At 43.5% G+C, this 11,893-nt stretch overlaps 1 long non-coding RNA gene across 1 annotated transcript; it reads right to left on the reverse strand.

Annotated features, from left to right (window-relative positions):
- Nucleotides 1-699: 699 nt before the first annotated feature.
- LOC118403691 lies at nucleotides 700-3,436 on the reverse strand. The gene is made up of 2 exons (XR_004829675.1): nucleotides 3,344-3,436; nucleotides 700-2,874 (listed from the first exon to the last, which is right to left on the reverse strand). It is a non-coding gene; the product is annotated as an uncharacterized LOC118403691 (long non-coding RNA).
- Between the last annotated feature and the right edge of the window lie 8,457 nt (nucleotides 3,437-11,893).

The following is an 11,893-nucleotide window of genomic DNA, read 5'->3' on the forward strand; positions in this document are numbered from 1 at the left end:
GCTGTAACCCACAAGGCTGGAACCCCTGCCTTGTTTTCTTACCCAACATTGCCAGTCTCCGTGTACCTAGCGATTTAGCTTCTCAGCATTGATTGACTTTAACTGGGTACCTTCCCAAACCAACACATACAGAACTTTAGATGGGTACCTGCCCAAACCAACACATACACAACTTTAAATGGGTAGCTGCCCAACCCAGGCTAAGGAGGTAGAGGGAGCCTATCCCCTGCACTCTGGTAGAACCAGCCCATCACCATATACTTATGTGTAGAAAAAACATTTTGATTACATGCACACAATACAACGTGAGCTACACTTGCAGGTCACAGGATAACAGACAAATCTGCCCTGTACTAGAAGATAATAACTGGCTTAACTTATAATATCCTGTACTAATATTGGGAGACATAACAGGCTAAGCTATCCTGTACTAGAGTGGAAAAATGTTATTCTGTTCTGTATACACACCAATAGTAAAGGGGAATGATTGCACTTAAGTCTGTTATAAGCTATAAGCTCCCCTGCACTGGTGCAGCTGTATGGCCTCCCCGCAGTCCGATGATGACACTGGTGTAGTTTAAGATATATCGTCTCTTCATATATAACTGATGCATACACTGACTCCTTTCACCTAATATACCTTGAAGTGATGTTGAAGTAATTCCAGGTCTTTATTGATTCATGCACAAATTTACCATCAAATAAAGTACACAAAACTGTACAAGGATTTTATTATGAGGATATATGTCACAAACATGCATGAAAATACATATATTGAATAATTTATTCATGAAGACACACTGTGTTGAAATGACGTACTTTTTATTTCATATCATATCATTATAAATCTTGTATGTGACAGTTTTCTGGCCATCACTTATTCACATGATTGTGAGCTAAACTTCACATAAACTTGCACTTCATTACCAGGTGAGTGAATGAAATTTACTAACTCATTGAAAAAACAACTTGTTATAAACTCATTTCTTGACTTTACCTGTAGTATTTTTTCCACAAATGATGTAGAAGCTGTAAATAGAGGTCAAAGAACGCAGCTAAAACAAATAAATGCAATCACCCCGGTGTCTCTTTAATTTACCACGCTTGCACGTAGAGATCTCCCAGCTAAATTTACGTAACTATCTTACCTGTTCTTAAAGTGGTTACAAAAAGAATTGAACAAAAGAGTATAACAAGAAGCTAGATAGTGCAGAATACAAAATGCATACTTTACCATTCATAGCCCTTGTCGCAAACATGCACATCAACTTACTCAGGAGTGGAATCACAAGTTGGAAGAACACGGAAAAGGTTAGGCAAGTAACCAGTGCAGGCAGGGGGTCCGGTCTTCTGGGTTACAGAAACTGGATCAAACCAGACTACAGACATTGTCTCGACAAATTCAAGGAAAGCCATAGGTGAAAGATAGTGCGGTCCATAAAGGTTACCCACCTCCGTGGAGGGGGTTCTCAAGAGTCAAGTCCAAATCGCATGCCGCATTTGTATCCGTACGAGGTGCTTGAGGTCAAAAACACACAAGGGAATGATCATATCTTTAATTGTACATCAACATTGGAACCTTCCAAAGTTAGGCTCTTTTGATCATTGCGAAAGATCAAACAGAAGCTAATCAATGGGGGAAGGAGATAGCAGAACTCTACCTCCACCGGCCCTGATCAGACCTGTATTTCGCAGTTCTTTTGGACTCGTGTCGTGTGCAAGTAACCACCATGCCTCGGAGCTTTGCTCTGGCGATCCCCTCGCCGGCACTATGTATTTAAGCCCCCATGGGGATGAGGGGCCCTGGTGTTGTTTCAAGCCAAATGTACATTGTCGGCAATTGAAAGCCTTGAGTATTTCTCATCCCGGGCAAGTAGCCCGCACCAGCATCATAGTCCTTATGACAAGGCATATAATTTGGGTGTCCATACCCGGACTCGGGTGGTGTACAGTAGCCAAGGTTTGCACACACGTTGCCGAAATAACAAAGCTGCAGTTAATGTACAGTAATTATAGATATTATCACCCCACTATCTATGATCTTGACCCCTAGCACATAGTACGGAATCAAAAACAGTATACGATCTAGAGTTAGCTCTTCAGAACTCTCCTCAACGACAATGAGTATCCTTTAGGACAACACAATCTCCCACCTATGATTTTCCCTTCATTGCCGAGACAACGTTTGTCGTCCAGTTCAATCCCGGTGCTGTAACCCACAAGGCTGGAGCCCTTGCTCTGGTTACTTGCCTAACGTTTCCTGTTTTCTTTCCCCTTGCGATTTAACTCCTCAGCAAGTTGATTCACATGTTAGTGAAAAAGACTATAAATCATAAAGTATGCATTTTGTATTCTGTGCTAATCTTGCACGTTGTTATGCTTCTTTTTTTGTTAAATTGTTTTGTAATCATGATTAAAACAGGTAACTAATGATTTCCGTCGGGCCAACGATGTAGTTGTGGTAAATTAAAGAAACATAAAAGTGACGTGAAAGGTGTTTCAGTTGAGTCGTTTTGAATTCCACCACATCTTTATTCTAAGAAGAATTTAAATCCAAATCCAAAGTGTGATGGAGTCTTTCTTCTTATACTTGCGCTTTTCCTACACTTAACCAGACAAAGGCCGAAAAGTTTTTAAAGTTTCTTTCAATAAGAACAATAACTGCTGAGAAATAAGTCAATCTGTATGTAGATGTGACGCTGTAATAAAGGCCAATGTCAATGTCAACTAAACAGACTGCTTCACAGTGTTGATGTGGCGTGCAAAGTCCCGTCGTTGGAGTCCTTGTGTGCACGAGTTCGAATCCCAGCTGTTGTCACTCATCCGAGAAGGGTTGAAGTCCTCAGGACGGGATGCAAATTCGTAGACCAATCACTTATACATAATACTGTATTTTATTACGATAAAAACACCTGATATTTGTATATACGATAAAACACCTGATATTTGTATACAACTTCATTTATTCTGTCTTGCACGTGTGACGTAAAGCTATAATATTGATCACCAGGTGTATTTTGCCAGCCAGTAGGTACCCAATAGAATGTGTAAATCTTGTACAAAATTACGATATATATATATATAAGCATGTTTGCATGGGCAGCACGCGATGGGGTGTTCTCAGAAACACATAGCTGGCATGGGTGGGGGATGGATGAGGGTGAAAGATGACGTGGAGAAAGAAGGGTAGGAGAGGAAGTTTGGGAAGAAATTTAAGGCTGGGGAGATAAGAAAGAGTAAGTGACAAAGCTTGGGGGAGTAAGTAGAGGGCTAGAGAAATAAGGGCATGGTAAAGACAGGTGTGGTAAAAAGGAAGGGATGGAAGTGAAATAATGTAACCTACTTGGTTTTTCACCACTGTGAAGTGTCAGGCAGTCACATCAACATTGAGGGGCTGCGTTTGCTTTTCTCTCCCATGGCTTCACTCTGGTGACCTGACAAAGAAAAAAAGTTTTCAGCAAATGATTGAGGAAACTGGGCACTAACTACAACTTGATTTTTAAGCAGATGTGAGGATCTCACCTAGCGTTTTACATGCTTTTGTGATATTCAGTATGTCCCTCTAAATTTAGTTATGCAAGTGCACGGGTAGGAATCCCGGATGGAGAAAGAAGGGGCAGAGAAAACGGACAGAAAAGACGGGGTGGGGAGAGTAGTGGAAGGCAAGAAAACAGACAGGAGGGGAACTCCCAAGGGGAAGGGGTCAGGCAAAGGAGTGGGCAATGTGAGAAAGGTGGTCAAGAATACTGTTAACAGCAAAATTATCCATGCCCTTTCATTGATTTTTTTTTAGGTGAAAAGTGGTGTAATGTGTTCTTTTAACTACCAGGTGCAATTCAGACAAAATTAAACAAGAAATAAAGTATCAAACCACAACTAAAAGAAATGGTCCAAATTTTACTGTATGGTTCACTTATAATATCTTCATTAACAAATCTGCAAGGGGTATGAACAACTGTGTTGTTAACTGTAGGTGGTGGATGAAAATTCAGGGACATGTGAACTCACCTGATTGCTAACCTCAAAGCAGATGTAAAGATCTCGCTTTATGTTTTTAAGTTTGAGGCAAGTTTGTTTACAAAGCTAGGAAGATGTTCTTAATGTTCCAACTACAGACGTAAAAAATGAACTGAACCAAATACTTAACTCTGTTTGTAGGTTAGGTTTTGCAGCCCTAATTGAACCAGTATTCCACACATCAGTAAGGAGTGCTGTACATGTTGAGTGAGCTGCATTTCCACCTCTCCAATCTGACCATATTAAGGAAAAAGAAACACGACTCAGTTTTCTAAACTTGCTAGTATGCAGCTTTTGTTATGGAAACCCTCTCAAATCTGATCAACATTGACCTTGCAAATAGAATATGTTTTGAAATCATTAAGAAACGCAGTATGATTGTTGTTGCACAAAGAAGAGTCACATTTTTAAAAGAATTTCTAGCCAGTACAATAAAAATTCAGACGTTTCTGAAATTCAAAATGCTTTGCCAATATCAATACTGGAGTTTTCAAATCTCACAGTTTAGTATGGCAAGAACATTCAAAATAAAGCACAGATAGGTTAAGTTGGAGCTACCATTCTTTGACATGCAAACAGGGGCCACAAGGCCGGGGGTTTCGTTGCCATGACAACATCTCTACCGAAGTGAAGGCTATTTTGATTGATATGCAAATTAGCATCACGTGAGAGAATGTGCTCTTTTCTGGACTACAAACCACAACATTATCAATGTTGCATGCGTAAACATTCAAACATTCTACCGACGTGTAGATATGACAACAATAAATAGAATACGACGTAAGGCTGAAATCGACTGGTAAATAATTCTTTTTTCACGCCACAGGAACACATCAAATTAACGTTATACGCCGTGTGTAATTATGCAAATAAGGTGACGAGAAAACAACCTGCACAACCCCACGCCTTCGCTCAACATTTCTAGCATTCAAGAAATTCTATGTAAGTTTTAAATGTGAAAAAAAAAACAGTTATGTGGCGCTATTTTTATGTCAGACTTAGGCCAGGGTTTGCAAACAGCCGTGAGAACCGGTAAAATTGTTCGTGTAACGGCGGGAAAATTGAAAATACTGCAAACAAAAACATAGCCGTGGTCGCAAAGTTGGCTCGAAAATGTCCTCGGCTCGAAAATACCACCTTGCTATACACTCAACAACAGCGGGAGGTACACAATGAAATGTTTTCTCAGCTATTCTGACGGAAATGGGGTGTTGACGTTGCGTTGTTCGATCCAGACATCGGGTTGAAGATTTGAAGTAGGCCGGTGCAGTGTGTCGCTGTACTAAGCTGCAGCGAAACAGAGAATACCCATAAACATGGTAGACTAGATATACTAGACATGAAAAATGCACGCCTGAAAATACATTTGAACAGAAATGTACAGAAGACAACAAAACGCATCATTTGTTTTATTTATAACTCTAAGAGGAAAGCACGTAAACCTACCTTTGTATAGCGTCACGTTTTAGAATCGGATGCCATCCGACCGCCCATCTTCACTGCTCACCAAACTTTGTCCAGCCATTCTCGCCCATGTTAATCCAGAAGTCCTTTCCAGCAGTTTTGAGGAATACTTTCTTCAGAATTGTAAGAAAACCAGCAATTTTTTGTGTCAGATGTGAAAGTTTTGGAAACGTCTTGCACGAGGCACACGCCAGCCACGCTACCGTAAGAATTCAGCACCTGGTGAACCTGACGTCATCGTGGCGCGAAATTTGAATATAACGTGACTGGATTAGACATGGGCGTTCGTGATTGGTTGGATCAAGGATGTATCTCACTCACTCCGGCGAGCTCGCTCGGAATTTCCACATTACTAGTCATTATGTCTTTGGTTGGATGTAATTACTTAAAATCAAATAATTTAGGACATTGGTTGAACATGATGACAAGAATTCGGAGACCTAATACGCCTGTACCTTGGAAGACTTACTCGCTTAGGGTTTTAGATGGTTAAAACAATACCAGCTAGTATATGGCGATAGCGTTACCAGAAAACAACAGAAAGCTATGATTGACCTAGTTGTATCATTATAACGTTATAGCCAGTAGCTACCTATGTAATGAAGCTGTTGTAACGTGCTCGAGGCACCTCCATAACACAAACACGGGCCCCTATTCTGCGTCCTACCCATGTAGCAAGTACGTTATCTTCAATGGTCAGATTTCGATGCATGTTTTTCCTTGCTGTGCTTTCCGCCAGTTTGCAACTTACATAAGGTTTTAAAGACCTAGAGTAAAGTTTTACAACCAATGCTCTCATAAATGTGTCTAGTAAATGTAACGTTACGTCATTTCTTCTCTGAATTAAGAATGCGTTTATGTGCGCGACTATTGACATGTTTATATGTGTGCAAACAAACTTTAATTTTTGCCCTGGAGGAAAAGGGGGTAATGTTATATTATCTGAATCGAGATATCAAACCGGGGGTTCCGCTGCTTGGGGTCCACAATCTAATCATTCAAGGTCTTATCAAGACCTACCCACATAACTGTATAGTTGATATAAGTATTTAGTTCATTGGCCGCTAGATGTCTCTCTTGAATATCCAAGGTAAAATTGTGTCAGCCATCACTGTTGAAGCCATGGACATATGCATTGAACTGTGTTGGTTGGTTGGCTGCTTGATTGTGTGTATGGTTGCTTGGCTGAACCTTTCCAACCATACCAAGCTTGTCAGGCCGGAACTTGAAGTTTAAGCTACAATCGCGTCATTAAGTCACCCCCCTACCCGTTGCCGTGACAGGCGGTGCTTCAAAAAAGGAGCTAGCGGTTGCGCCTAAACATAGTCCGTATGCTCAAGAATATCTCGAGAAGGAAGTATCGGAGAATTTTGCGGTTTGCATCTTCCGATACCTTGCTACCTTGCTAAGCAACCTTTCCAACCATACCAAGCTTGTCAGGCCGGAACTTGAAGTTTAAGCTACAATCGCGTCATTAAGTCACCCCCCTACCCGTTGCCGTGACAGGCGGTGCTTCAAAAAAGGAGCTAGCGGTTGCGCCTAAACATAGTCCGTATGCTCAAGAATATCTCGAGAAGGAAGTATCGGAGAATTTTGCGGTTTGCATCTTCCGATTCCTTGCTAAGCAACCTTTCCAACCATACCAAGCTTGTCAGGCCGGAACTTGAAGTTTATGCTACAATCGCGTCATTGAGTCATCCCCCTACCCGTTGCCGTGACAGGCGGTGCTTTAAAAAGGAGCTAGCGGTTGCGCCTAAACAGAGCCCATATGCTCAAGAATATCTCGAGAATGAAGTATCGGAGAATTTTGCGGTTTGCATCTTCCGATTCCTTGCTAAGCGACCTTTCCAACCATACCAAGCTTGTCAGGCCGAAACTTGAAGTTTAAGCTACAATCGCGTCATTGAGTCACCCCCCTACCCGTTACCGTGACAGGCGGTGCTTTAAAAAGGAGCTAGCGGTTGCGCCTAAACAGAGCCCATATGCTCAAGAATATCTCGAGAAGGAAGTATTGGAGAATTTTGCGGTTTGCATCTTCCGATTCCTTGCTAAGCAACCTTTCCAACCATACCAAGCTTGTCAGGCCGGAACTTGAAGTTTAAGCTACAATCGCGTCATTAAGTCATCCCCCTACCCGTTACCGTGACAGGCGGTGCTTCAAAAAAGGAGCTAGCGGTTGCGCCTAAACAGAGCCCATATGCTCAAGAATATCTCGAGAAGGAAGTATCGGAGAATTTTGCGGTTTGCATCTTCCGATTCCTTGCTAAGCAACCTTTCCAACCATACCAAGCTTGTCAGGCCGGAACTTGAAGTTTAAGCTACAATCGCGTCATTAAGTCACCCCCCTACCCGTTACCGTGACAGGCGGTGCTTCAAAAAAGGAGCTAGCGGTTGCGCCTAAACATAGTCCGTATGCTCAAGAATATCTCGAGAAGGAAGTATCGGAGAATTTTGCGGTTTGCATCTTCCGATTCCTTGCTAAGCAACCTTTCCAACCATACCAAGCTTGTCAGGCCGGAACTTGAAGTTTAAGCTACAATCGCGTCATTAAGTCATCCCCCTACCCGTTACCGTGACAGGCGGTGCTTTAAAAAGGAGCTAGCGGTTGCGCCTAAACAGAGCCCATATGCTCAAAAATATCTCGAGAAGGAAGTATCGGAGAATTTTGCGGTTTGCATCTTCCGATTCCTTGCTAAGCAACCTTTCCAACCATACCAAGGTTGTCAGGCCGGAACTTGAAGTTTAAGCTACAATCGCGTCATTAAGTCACCCCCCTACCCGTTGCCGTGACAGGCGGTGCTTCAAAAAAGGAGCTAGCGGTTGCGCCTAAACATAGTCCGTATGCTCAAGAATATCTCGAGAAGGAAGTATCGGAGAATTTTGCGGTTTGCATCTTCCGATACCTTGCTACCTTGCTAAGCAACCTTTCCAACCATACCAAGCTTGTCAGGCCGGAACTTGAAGTTTAAGCTACAATAGCGTCATTAAGTCATCCCCCTACCCGTTACCGTGACAGGCCGTGCTTTAAAAAGGAGCTAGCGGTTGCGCCTAAACATAGTCCGTATGCTCAAGAATATCTCGAGAAGGAAGTATCGGAGAATTTTGCGGTTTGCATCTTCCGATTCCTTGCTAAGCAACCTTTCCAACCATACCAAGCTTGTCAGGCCGGAACTTGAAGTTTAAGCTACAATCGCGTCATTAAGTCATCACCCTACCCGTTACCGTGACAGGCGGTGCTTCAAAAAAGGAGCTAGCGGTTGCGCCTAAACATAGTCCGTATGCTCAAGAATATCTCGAGAAGGAAGTATCGGAGAATTTTGCGGTTTGCATCTTCCGATTACTTGCTAAGCAACCTTTCCAACCATACCAAGGTTGTCAGGCCGGAACTTGAAGTTTAAGCTACAATCGCGTCATTAAGTCATCCCCCTACCCGTTACCGTGACAGGCGGTGCTTCAAAAAAGGAGCTAGCGGTTGCGCCTAAACATAGTCCGTATGCTCAAGAATATCTCGAGAAGGAAGTATCGGAGAATTTTGCGGTTTGCATCTTCCGATTACTTGCTAAGCAACCTTTCCAACCATACCAAGGTTGTCAGGCCGGAACTTGAAGTTTAAGCTACAATCGCGTCATTAAGTCATCCCCCTACCCGTTACCGTGACAGGCGGTGCTTCAAAAAAGGAGCTAGCGGTTGCGCCTAAACATAGTCCGTATGCTCAAGAATATCTCGAGAAGGAAGTATCGGAGAATTTTGCGGTTTGCATCTTCCGATTCCTTGCTAAGCAACCTTTCCAACCATACCAAGGTTGTCAGGCCGGAACTTGAAGTTTAAGCTACAATCGCGTCATTAAGTCATCCCCCTACCCGTTACCGTGACAGGCGGTGCTTTAGAAAGGAGCTAGCGGTTGCGCCTAAACAGAGCCCATATGCTCAAGAATATCTCGAGAAGGAAGTATCGGAGAATTTTGCGGTTTGCATCTTCCGATTCCTTGCTAAGCAACCTTTCCAACCATACCAAGGTTGTCAGGCCGGAACTTGAAGTTTAAGCTACAATCGCGTCATTAAGTCACCCCCCTACCCGTTACCGTGACAGGCGGTGCTTCAAAAAAGGAGCTAGCGGTTGCGCCTAAACATAGTCCGTATGCTCAAGAATATCTCGAGAAGGAAGTATCGGAGAATTTTGCGGTTTGCATCTTCCGATACCTTGCTACCTTGCTAAGCAACCTTTCCAACCATACCAAGCTTGTCAGGCCGGAACTTGAAGTTTAAGCTACAATAGCGTCATTAAGTCATCCCCCTACCCGTTACCGTGACAGGCCGTGCTTTAAAAAGGAGCTAGCGGTTGCGCCTAAACATAGTCCGTATGCTCAAGAATATCTCGAGAAGGAAGTATCGGAGAATTTTGCGGTTTGCATCTTCCGATTCCTTGCTAAGCAACCTTTCCAACCATACCAAGCTTGTCAGGCCGGAACTTGAAGTTTAAGCTACAATCGCGTCATTAAGTCATCACCCTACCCGTTACCGTGACAGGCGGTGCTTCAAAAAAGGAGCTAGCGGTTGCGCCTAAACATAGTCCGTATGCTCAAGAATATCTCGAGAAGGAAGTATCGGAGAATTTTGCGGTTTGCATCTTCCGATTACTTGCTAAGCAACCTTTCCAACCATACCAAGGTTGTCAGGCCGGAACTTGAAGTTTAAGCTACAATCGCGTCATTAAGTCACCCCCCCTACCCGTTGCCATGACAGGCGGTGCTTAAAAAAAGGAGCTAGCGGTTGCGCCTAAACAGAGCCCATATGCTCAAGAATATCTCGAGAAGGAAGTATCGGAGAATTTTGCGGTTTGCATCTTCCGATTCCTTGCTAAGCAACCTTTCTAACCATACCAAGGTTGTCAGGCCGGAACTTGAAGTTTAAGCTACAATCGCGTCATTAAGTCATCCCCCTACCCGTTACCGTGACAGGCGGTGCTTCAAAAAAGGAGCTAGCGGTTGCGCCTAAACATAGTCCGTATGCTCAAGAATATCTCGAGAAGGAAGTATCGGAGAATTTTGCGGTTTGCATCTTCCGATTCCTTGCTAAGCAACCTTTCCAACCATACCAAGGTTGTCAGGCCGGAACTTCAAGTTTAAGCTACAATCGCGTCATTAAGTCACCCCCCTACCCGTTACCGTGACAGGCGGTGCTTCAAAAAAGGAGCTAGCGGTTGCGCCTAAACATAGTCCGTATGCTCAAGAATATCTCGAGAAGGAAGTATCGGAGAATTTTGCGGTTTGCATCTTCCGATTCCTTGCTAAGCAACCTTTTCAACCATACCAAGCTTGTCAGACCGGAACTTGACGTTTAAGCTACAATCGCGTCATTAAGTCATCCCCCTACCCGTTACCGTGACAGGCGGTGCTTCAAAAAAGGAGCTAGCGGTTGCGCCTAAACATAGTCCGTATGCTCAAGAATATCTCGAGAAGGAAGTATCGGAGAATTTTGCAATTTGCATCTTCCGATTCCTTGCTAAGCAACCTTTTCAACCATACCAAGCTTGTCAGGCCGGAACTTGAAGTTTAAGCTACAATCGCGTCATTAAGTCAGCCCCCTACCCGTTGCCGTGACAGGCGGTGCTTTAAAAAGGAGCTAGCGGTTGCGCCTAAACATAGTCCGTATGCTCAAGAATATCTCGAGAAGGAAGTATCGGAGAATTTTGCGGTTTGCATCTTCCGATTCCTTGCTAAGCAACCTTTCCAACCATACCAAGCTTGTCAGGCCGGAACTTGAAGTTTAAGCTACAAAAGCGTCATTAAGTCATCCCCCTACCCGTTACCGTGACAGGCCGTGCTTTAAAAAGGAGCTAGCGGTTGCGCCTAAACAGAGCCCATATGCTCAAGAATATCTCGAGAAGGAAGTATCGGAGAATTTTGCGGTTTGCATCTTCCGATTCCTTGCTAAGCAACCTTTGCAACCATACCAAGCTTGTCAGGCCGGAACTTGAAGTTTAAGCTACAATCGCGTCATTAAGTCATCCCCCTACCCGTTACCGTGACAGGCGGTGCTTCAAAAAAGGAGCTAGCGGTTGCGCCTAAACATAGTCCGTATGCTCAAGAATATCTCGAGAAGGAAGTATCGGAGAATTTTGCGGTTTGCATCTTCCGATACCTTGCTACCTTGCTAAGCAACCTTTTCAACCATACCAAGGTTGTCAGGCCGGAACTTGAAGTTTAAGCTACAATCGCGTCATTAAGTCATCCCACTACCCGTTACCGTGACAGGCGGTGCTTCAAAAAAGGAGCTAGCGGTTGCGCCTAAACAGAGCCCATATGCTCAAGAATATCTCGAGAAGGAAGTATCGGAGAATTTTGCGGTTTGCATCTTCCGATTCCTTGCTAAGCAACCTTTCCAACCATACCAAGCTTGTCAGGCCGGAACTT

This window comes from Branchiostoma floridae, chromosome 16 (assembly GCF_000003815.2).
Source record: "Branchiostoma floridae strain S238N-H82 chromosome 16, Bfl_VNyyK, whole genome shotgun sequence".
NCBI classification, from domain to species: domain Eukaryota; kingdom Metazoa; phylum Chordata; class Leptocardii; order Amphioxiformes; family Branchiostomatidae; genus Branchiostoma; species Branchiostoma floridae.